Genomic DNA, 8,544 nt, shown 5'->3' on the forward strand with positions numbered 1-8,544 from the left:
GCATTATCCAATTTGTCATTCAATTCATGCATAATTATCATAAAATCACATGAAATTCACAATGTTTGCTTGAATCAAGATGTAAGTGATTATCTACCCAAAACTTGCTTATTAACTAAGAAAATGCATGAAACTACCCTAAAACAGTAAAGAAAAGGTCAGTAAAACTGGCCAAAATGCCCTAGCATCACAACACCAAACTTAAAGCTTGCTTGTCCCTAAGTAAGTACTGAAACATAAGAATGATGAATGAAATGACAAGAGAAATGAATCATTATTGTGGAAGTCACGTCCTTGGTTTTATGGGGTTTCATGCATAGCAACTTAGGTTCATTCTTTTATTGGCTTTCAGACCTTTACCATGCCCTTGAATACTCACTTGATTGCACCCTATGAGACTTTTATTTATTGATCCCTTTTTCTTTTCAGGGTTTGATTGTGTTCTTTAGACTAGGTGCTTTGTAAGGGTGCGACTCTTTAAGATAAGCTTTCAGCCAGCACTCCCGAACCAGTTGGTACAAGGTGCTGGGTGTTAAGACACCCCTAAGGACTTACTCCCTCAAGTCTCTTTCCCCCATACATACACACCACAGGCACATGGTTTGTTATTTTCTTACTTGAGGCCTTGGTGTCCAGTATCTCTTTGGGTTACTAAGTGTTCTGTAGCAAAGGTTACTCTTGATAGTGGACTTTCACCTGATAATCCCGGGTTAGTTAACCCAAGTTACCAAGTGATAAGGCACCCCTGAGAGCTTATTCATCCAAGTATATCCTTTGCACAGGAGCACCACAGACACATACCTTAAGGTTCAACCCTTGGCGCCTAGCCTTATTTCTTATTCTTTTTCTTTATTTCTCAACTTTCATTTTTCTTTATTTTTTTCTAATTAGGATCTTGTTATGTAGCTAGTCTCATGGGGTGTGTTTCAAGCATATGATTCAGGACAGATAGTTGCCTTCCTACCTTGTTGGTGAACCAACTTAGCTAAGTAATTACTACACCACAAGCTTAAGAACTTTAATCCATAAATTGAACATCACTCTGGTCTTTCATAACATCTCTTTTTATTTGACTTCAAAGGACAAGCATACAAGTAAGCAAGGTGAAAATGCAGTAGATAATTTGGCACAACTAGCATGGACCTAAGCAGTAAAAACTTAAAGGCAGAATTTAAAATCCTAAACTACCATGGAAACATGTTCTATTTCATACATGATTTTCCTTATTTAAAACTTGAAAAAGATGGGACAAAGAGGGAACTCCACCACCTTTTACTCATGGGAGTGCTCATGTTCTCCCTCTTGTTTGTCCTCTTTGTGTCTTTCTTGAGTGCTTGAACCCCCACTTCCCTTGCTTTTTCCAATCAACTTTTTCCAGAAGCCAGCATCTTCCATCTTCTTTTTCAATGTTTCCTTCTGCTATTTCACCTTCCTTTCCTCTTGTTCTGTTAGATCTTTTTGGACTGTATCATACCTAGGGATTGCAGAGTGCAAATTATGCATATGCCCAGACATATAGTTCAACTTGGCTTGAGTGTTTATGCTGAACTCTTCCCTATGTAGTTGTCGTCCCTCATTGAGCACGCTGAACTCATTGAATGCTTTTGTTTGAGCTAGCTGACGTTGGTTGAGTTCTTGAAGGCGTTTGTCTTGACGCTCTTGCCTTTCAGTCACTTGATTGATGGCTTGAGTGAGCTGGGAGTATTGCTCCTGTTGTTGCTCCATTTGTTGCTTCTGCCACTCCCTTTGCTGACCCATCCAATTAGAGAGCAATTCTTCTTGACGATCCATCCTTTGGGCTTGAATGTGCAGTTGTTGTTCTTGTCCCTCTATATAAATCCTTGCTAGCTCCTCAATGGCTCTGTGAATGTGATTCAAGTTGATGTTGGTTGGATCATAGTACTCTTCTTGCTGGTATTCTTCTTGATGAGATTCTTCTCGGTGAGGTCCCTCTTGTGATGTTCTTTTCCCTATTTGAGGCCTTCTTTGTTGTTGGGCGGGTGCCACATAAGTTATTCGCTGTAGCGTGACTGACCTTCCAGGGTTTACCCAACTTGGATTGCTATCCTGGAAGACTACCTTGGCTTTCGTACATAGTCTAAGGATGGTGCTAGGGTACCAAAGTCTAACACTTGGATCATTCTTCTCGGCTAACTCTTGAATCCCCTCAGCTATAATCTCGTGCACATTGATGCCTCCACCCTCTATTAAGCAATGTACCATAGTATCTCGAGTAGTGTTAACCTCAGAATTGTTCGCGGCTGGGAGGATAGATCTCCTCACGAACTCAAACCATCCCTTGGCTTCCGGGATGAGGTCTCCTCTCCTGATGAACCGGGGTCTCCTATCCGAATACCTTTCCCAGTCAGATCCTATAACACACATATCGTTCACAATTTCTTCAAGTTCATCATTGTCGGGGCCATTACTTATTCTTACATGATAACTGGGCTCATTAAAATGTGGCGATTTCAGCTGAAGAGTCCTTGTTATGGCATTGGGGCTAAAGTCCACCTCTGTTCCTCTCACATAACTTTTGAAGGTGGGGGCCTTGGTTTTGTCTTCTCTGACCATATTTGCATAGAACTCTTTAATGAGGTTTGCATTTATCCTTGCTTCTGGGTTCGTGAGCCTTTGCCAGCCCCTTTGTTCAATCTTCTCTCGAATATGTGGGCATTCATCCTCGTTAAACTGGAATGTTAACTCAGGCAATATCTTTTTGAGCTTTATCCGTTTGAATTCGAGTTCATGGAATGCAGTTTTGAATTTCCCTTCATCGAAAGGGATGCTCTCCACCAGTTCCTTCCTTTTTTGCCTCTTGGAGCTCGATGACACCATGAGTAGGAGTTGATATGTGAAGGTGGGGAGTGTGTCTTTGATGGGTAAAAAGGGAGCTGGGTGCCGAGAGTGGGAAGTGTAAAGGATGAAAATTGGAATGTGAAAGGGAGTATGGAATAAGAATAACTTATATAGGGAGATGGTGAGTGAATGAAAGGTGTGGATTGATGGAGTGGTTGTGTGATGAATGGATGGGGTTTAGCATGGGAATAGCACAAGGATCATCAACTTTATGATGGGTTTGGTTCGATTTCCAAGCGTGTCATTCTTCTAATGTTGCATGGCAACATTTCCCAATGCATTCCTGTTCATACCCTGGGTCGAGCTATCCGACCTGGGATGATTCGAGATAAAGCGACCAACCTCTTCAGGTCAGACGATTCGACCTCTTCTCAAAGAGCTCGACCAAATCGATAGGAGAGCCCAGTTAAGGGCCCAAATAGAGGAGCACGACCCGAATCCTAAGGCGGCTTAAGCCTGTAGAGATGAAGGCGGTTCCGCTGAAAGATACGCTGACCTCAACTCAAAGATAAAGATAACATAAGATAACTAACTTATCTTATCCAAAAGGTCACATCTCACCATTATAAATACACTGGAGCACCCAGGTATAGCTCATACTCTGATTCTACAATAAACCTGCTTAATACCCATGCTAACTTAAGCATCGGAGTCTCTTGCAGGTACCCCCCACCTTCCGGTAACGAAGGATCAGCAGTGCAGCTAATCCAACAAATCGGACGCACCCACTCCGGACATCATCCACTGACCGGACACATTGGCTCCGACCAGTACAGAAGATTTCGTCCGAGATCGACCTCCAGTTTCAGGTAACCCACGGAACATTGGCGCCGTTGCCGGGGACCTGGAAGTCATCCCAACACCATGACAGACGGCCATGACAACGACCACAATTCAGATCTGGAAAACAGAACACCGCACAAGAACGCAGACACCACGCTAAAGGATACTCCGGAATCCAACGGAGACAAAGACTCATCAAATCCAGGGATAATAGACGCACTTCAAGACCGTTTAAAGCAACTCGAGAAAGAAACTCAACAACAACGAGAGGTCGGAAAGGATCTACAAAGAGAGATATGGAGACGTCAAGAATTGGAAGACAAGTTACAGCAGTTAGAAGCCGATCTCAAATTAAAAGCCCCTCGAGTCACTCCTGAGTAAAGCTCACGCAAAGAACAGGATCCATTCACCAGGGAAATTATGAAAACCAAAATTCCAAAAGACTTCAAACTCCCGGATATGATTTTGTACGACGGCACCACCGATCCCAACCATCATCTGAGCAATTTCAGAAGCAAAATGTACCTTACCAATGCCTCAGATGCCGTTCGCTGCAAAGCCTTTCCAACAACCCTCACAAAGACGGCGATCAGATGGTTCGACAGCTTACCTCCCAAGTCCATCTCAAACTTCGACGATCTGGCTGGAAAGTTCCTCGCCAGATTCTCCATTCAGAAAGATAAAGCTAAACATGCCCCCAGTCTACTAGGGATCAAGCAAGGAGATCGGGAGAGCCTCCGCAGCTACATGGAAAGATTCAACAAAACATGCATGGACATACAAAGCTTACCCACAGAGGCCGCCATCATGGGACTTATCAATGGCCTACGAGAGGGACCTTTCAGCCAGTCTATATCAAAAAAGTACCTGACCTCCTTAGACGAAGTGCAGGAACGGGCAGAAAAATACATCAACATGGAAGAAAATGCTCGGTTAGGAGAGACCTCAAAATCGGGGGCCTCCTACCGTGACAAAGACAAAGAATCTAAACGAAGAGAAGACCGACAAGGGGAGAAAATTAAAAAATACCATAATTATACTCCCCTCATAGCATCCCTAGTCGAAATATACAAAGAAGTCTGCCATACAGAAAAAATTCCCCCAGCAAGGCCCCTCAAAGGAAAAAGGGGAGGAGAAAATCGGAAGGAATATTGTGAATATCATAGGGTCAAAGGACACGCCACCAACGAATGCTTCGACTTAAAAAATATCATAGAAAAATTGGTAAGGGAAGGAAAATTAGATCGATTCCTGGCCACCCGAGATGATGATCAAAGAAAAAGACGAAGGGATGAAGATACCGAGCGAACAGAACGATCACCTCGGACACCAGAAAGACATGTCGACATGATACATGACTGATTCGCAGCAGGAGGGATCTCCAAATCTTCCCGCAAAAGGTATCTCAAAGAAGTATATCATGTCGAAGGAGAGGAGGAAGCACTCAACATCCCAGCGATAACATTCACTAAGGAGGACGCGTCCGGCATCATCACAGGACACGACGATCCCATGGTCATCACCATCATATTGGCAAACGCCAACCTACACCGCACCTTAATAGACCAAGGGAGTTCTGCCGACATCTTATTCAAGATAGCCTTTGACAAACTCGGCTTAGAAGAAAAAGAGCTTAAGGCATATCCAAACAGTCTGTTCGGGTTAGGAGATACCCCGGTTCGACCACTAGGATATATATCACTACATACAACCTTCGGAAAAGGAGACCAATCCAGGACCCTCAAAATAGACTAAATCATAGTCGATGTAAGTTCAGCTTACAATGCTCTCATAGGTCGGACAACACTCAACCAACTCGGCGCAATAGTCTCGACCCCACACCTATGTATGAAGTTCCCAACTCCAAAAGGGATAGCCACGATAAAAGCTGACCAAAAGATGGCACGTCAGTGTTATAACGAAAGCCTAAACCTCAGAGGTAAAGGAGAAGAGTTCCACGCAATCGAGTTGGGCGGAGTCCAACGACGAGAAGATCTTCGCCCCCAACCAGAGGGCGAGATAGAAAAAATTCAGATCGGGGACACCTCGGAAAAAACAACTAATATCGGCACAATCCTCAAAGGAGATTTAAAAGAATTGCTAATACAATTCTTACGAGATAATGTTGACCTCTTTGCATGGAAAGCCGCGGACATGCCAGGCATAGACCATAAGCTAATGTGCCACAAGTTGGCGGTCTACCCAGGATCTCGACTGGTACAGCAGAGATGAAGAAAGCTTGGGCCAGAGCGATCCCAGGCTGTGGAAGAGCAAGTACAAGCACTACTCGAAGCCGGATTTATAAGAGAAGTTAAATACCCGCTATGGCTAGCCAATGTCGTCTTGGTGAAAAAATCAAATGGGAAGTGGCGAATGTGCACCGATTACACTGATCTCAACAAAGCTTGTCCAAAAGATCCATACCCACTCCCAAGTATTGACGCCCTGGTAGATGCTTCCTCTGAATATAAATATCTCTCATTTATGGACGCATACTCGGGATACAACCAAATCCCCATGTACCCACCAGATAAGGAAAAGACTTCGTTCTTAACACCAAAGGCAAACTACTGCTACATCGTGATGCCTTTCGGTCTCAAGAACGCAGGAGCTACTTATCAAAGGCTAATGAATAAAGTCTTCTCATATCACATCGGAAAAATTATGGAAGTTTATGTGGATGACATGTTGATAAAAACACAAACCGAAGATACATTATTATCTGACTTGGCTCAAGTATTTGACACCATAAGGAAACACAACGTGCGACTCAATCCCGCAAAATGTACCTTCGCAGTAGAAGCAGGCAAATTCTTAGGTTTCATGCTCATACAAAGGGGAATTGAAGCAAATCCAGACAAATGTCAAGCCATACTCAACATGAAGACCCCAGCCTGTGTCAAAGAAGTACAACAACTCAACGGGAGATTGGCCGCCCTATCCCGATTTTTAGCAGGAGTTGCGATAAGATCTCTCCCCTTCTATGCCACTCTAAGAAAGGGAAAACAGTTCGAATGGACAACAGAATGTGAGCAAGCCTTCAAAGACTTCAAGGAATTCTTAGGACGGCCACCTATCCAATCTCGACCATGAGAAGGAGAACCGCTCATATTATATCTCGCAGTAGGGAATCGGGCAATAGCCTCAGCACTAGTCAGAGAAGACAAAAATGGGCAACAACCCGTCTATTTCATTAGCAAGGCACTACAGGGATCCGAGATGAACTACCAGAAAATAGAAAAATTTGCCTATATTCTTATCTTAACTTCTCGACGACTCCGCCCGTACTTCCAGGCTCACACCATTAAGGTTCGAACTAATCAGCCCATAAAAGGAATATTGCAGAAAACAGATCTAGCAGGCAGAATTTTACAATGGGCAGTCGAGTTGTCAGAATTTGATCTCCAATATGAAGCTCGGACGGCCATTAAATCACAGTATCTGGCCGATTTTATCGCAGAATTCACAGATGCCCTAGAAACCCCCACAGAATGGAATCTTTACGTGGACGGTTCTTCAAATAAAACTGGAAGTGGTGCGGGCGTGATAATAGAACGCAACCAAGGAACCCAAGTTGAGCTCTCCCTCAAGTTCGGGTTCCCTGCCTCAAACAACCAGGCGGAATATGAAGCATTATTAGCTGGTTTGAAGCTGGCTAAAGAAGTCGGAGCTCAAAAACTCAACATTTATAGCGATTCACAAGTGGTTACATCACAAATAACAGGGAGCTACCAAGCCAAAGATCCCACCATGAAAAAGTATTTAGATAAAACCAAGGAACAGCTCGGACAAATAGGGGAATATAAGATCTGCCACATACCCTGCGAACAAAATGCCCGAGCTGACGCACTCTCAAAACTAGCCAGCACCAAACCAGGCGGCAACAATAGAAGCCTCATCCAGGAAATGCTGCAGAACCCGTCAATCTCGAAAGAGGAAAAAGTCTTGACCATAACAAATCAGGACCAAAGATGGATGACCCCTATAGCCAACTACCTCGGAACAGGAACGCTCCCCACAGAAGAAAATGAGGCAAAGAGGTTAAAAAGGGAGGCACAGTACTACACCATCATAAACAACATCCTGTACAAAAGAGGAATCTCAACACCTCTACTAAAATGTGTACCAACCTCCAACACAAAGGAAGTGCTAGAAGAAATACACGGCGGTATTTGTGGCAATCATCTCGGAGCACGAGCTCTCGCCAAAAAAGTACTCCGAGCGGGATTTTATTGGACAACTCTACAGAAAGAAGCCACAGAATTTGTAAAGACATGTCCACAATGTTAGAAACATGCCAACTTTCACATCGCCCCGCCAGAAGAGCTCATCAACGTGACCTCACCTTGGCCGTTTGCAAAATGGGGACTCGATCTTCTCGGTCCATTCCCACAGGGATCAGGACAAGTTAAATTCCTCATAGTAGGGGTAGATTACTTTACAAAGTGGATCGAGGCAGAGCCCCTGGCCAATGCCACCGCTCAAAGAAGCCGGAAACTCTTATATAGAAACATTGTCACAAGGTTCGGGTTCCATATTCAATAACCACAGACAATGGCACCCAATTCACAGATGCAGGCTTCAGAAAACTAGTAGCCGACTTGAATATAAAGCACCAGTACACCTCTGTCGAACATCCACAAGCCAATGGGCAGGCCGAAGCTGCTAACAAAGTCATATTGGCCGGATTAAAACGGAGATTACAAGATGCAAAGGGAACCTGGGCAGAAGAGCTTCCACAGGTCCTGTGGGCATACCGAACAATGCCACATTCCACCACGAAGGAATCCCCCTTCCGATTAGCATACGGAATAGAGGCGATGATTCCAGTAGAGATTGAAGAAGGGTCGCTTAGAGTAGTTCACTACAATGAGGGAGCAAACCCCCAACTTCAGAGAGAAG

Source organism: Arachis hypogaea, chromosome 17 (assembly GCF_003086295.3).
Source record: "Arachis hypogaea cultivar Tifrunner chromosome 17, arahy.Tifrunner.gnm2.J5K5, whole genome shotgun sequence".
NCBI classification, from domain to species: domain Eukaryota; kingdom Viridiplantae; phylum Streptophyta; class Magnoliopsida; order Fabales; family Fabaceae; genus Arachis; species Arachis hypogaea.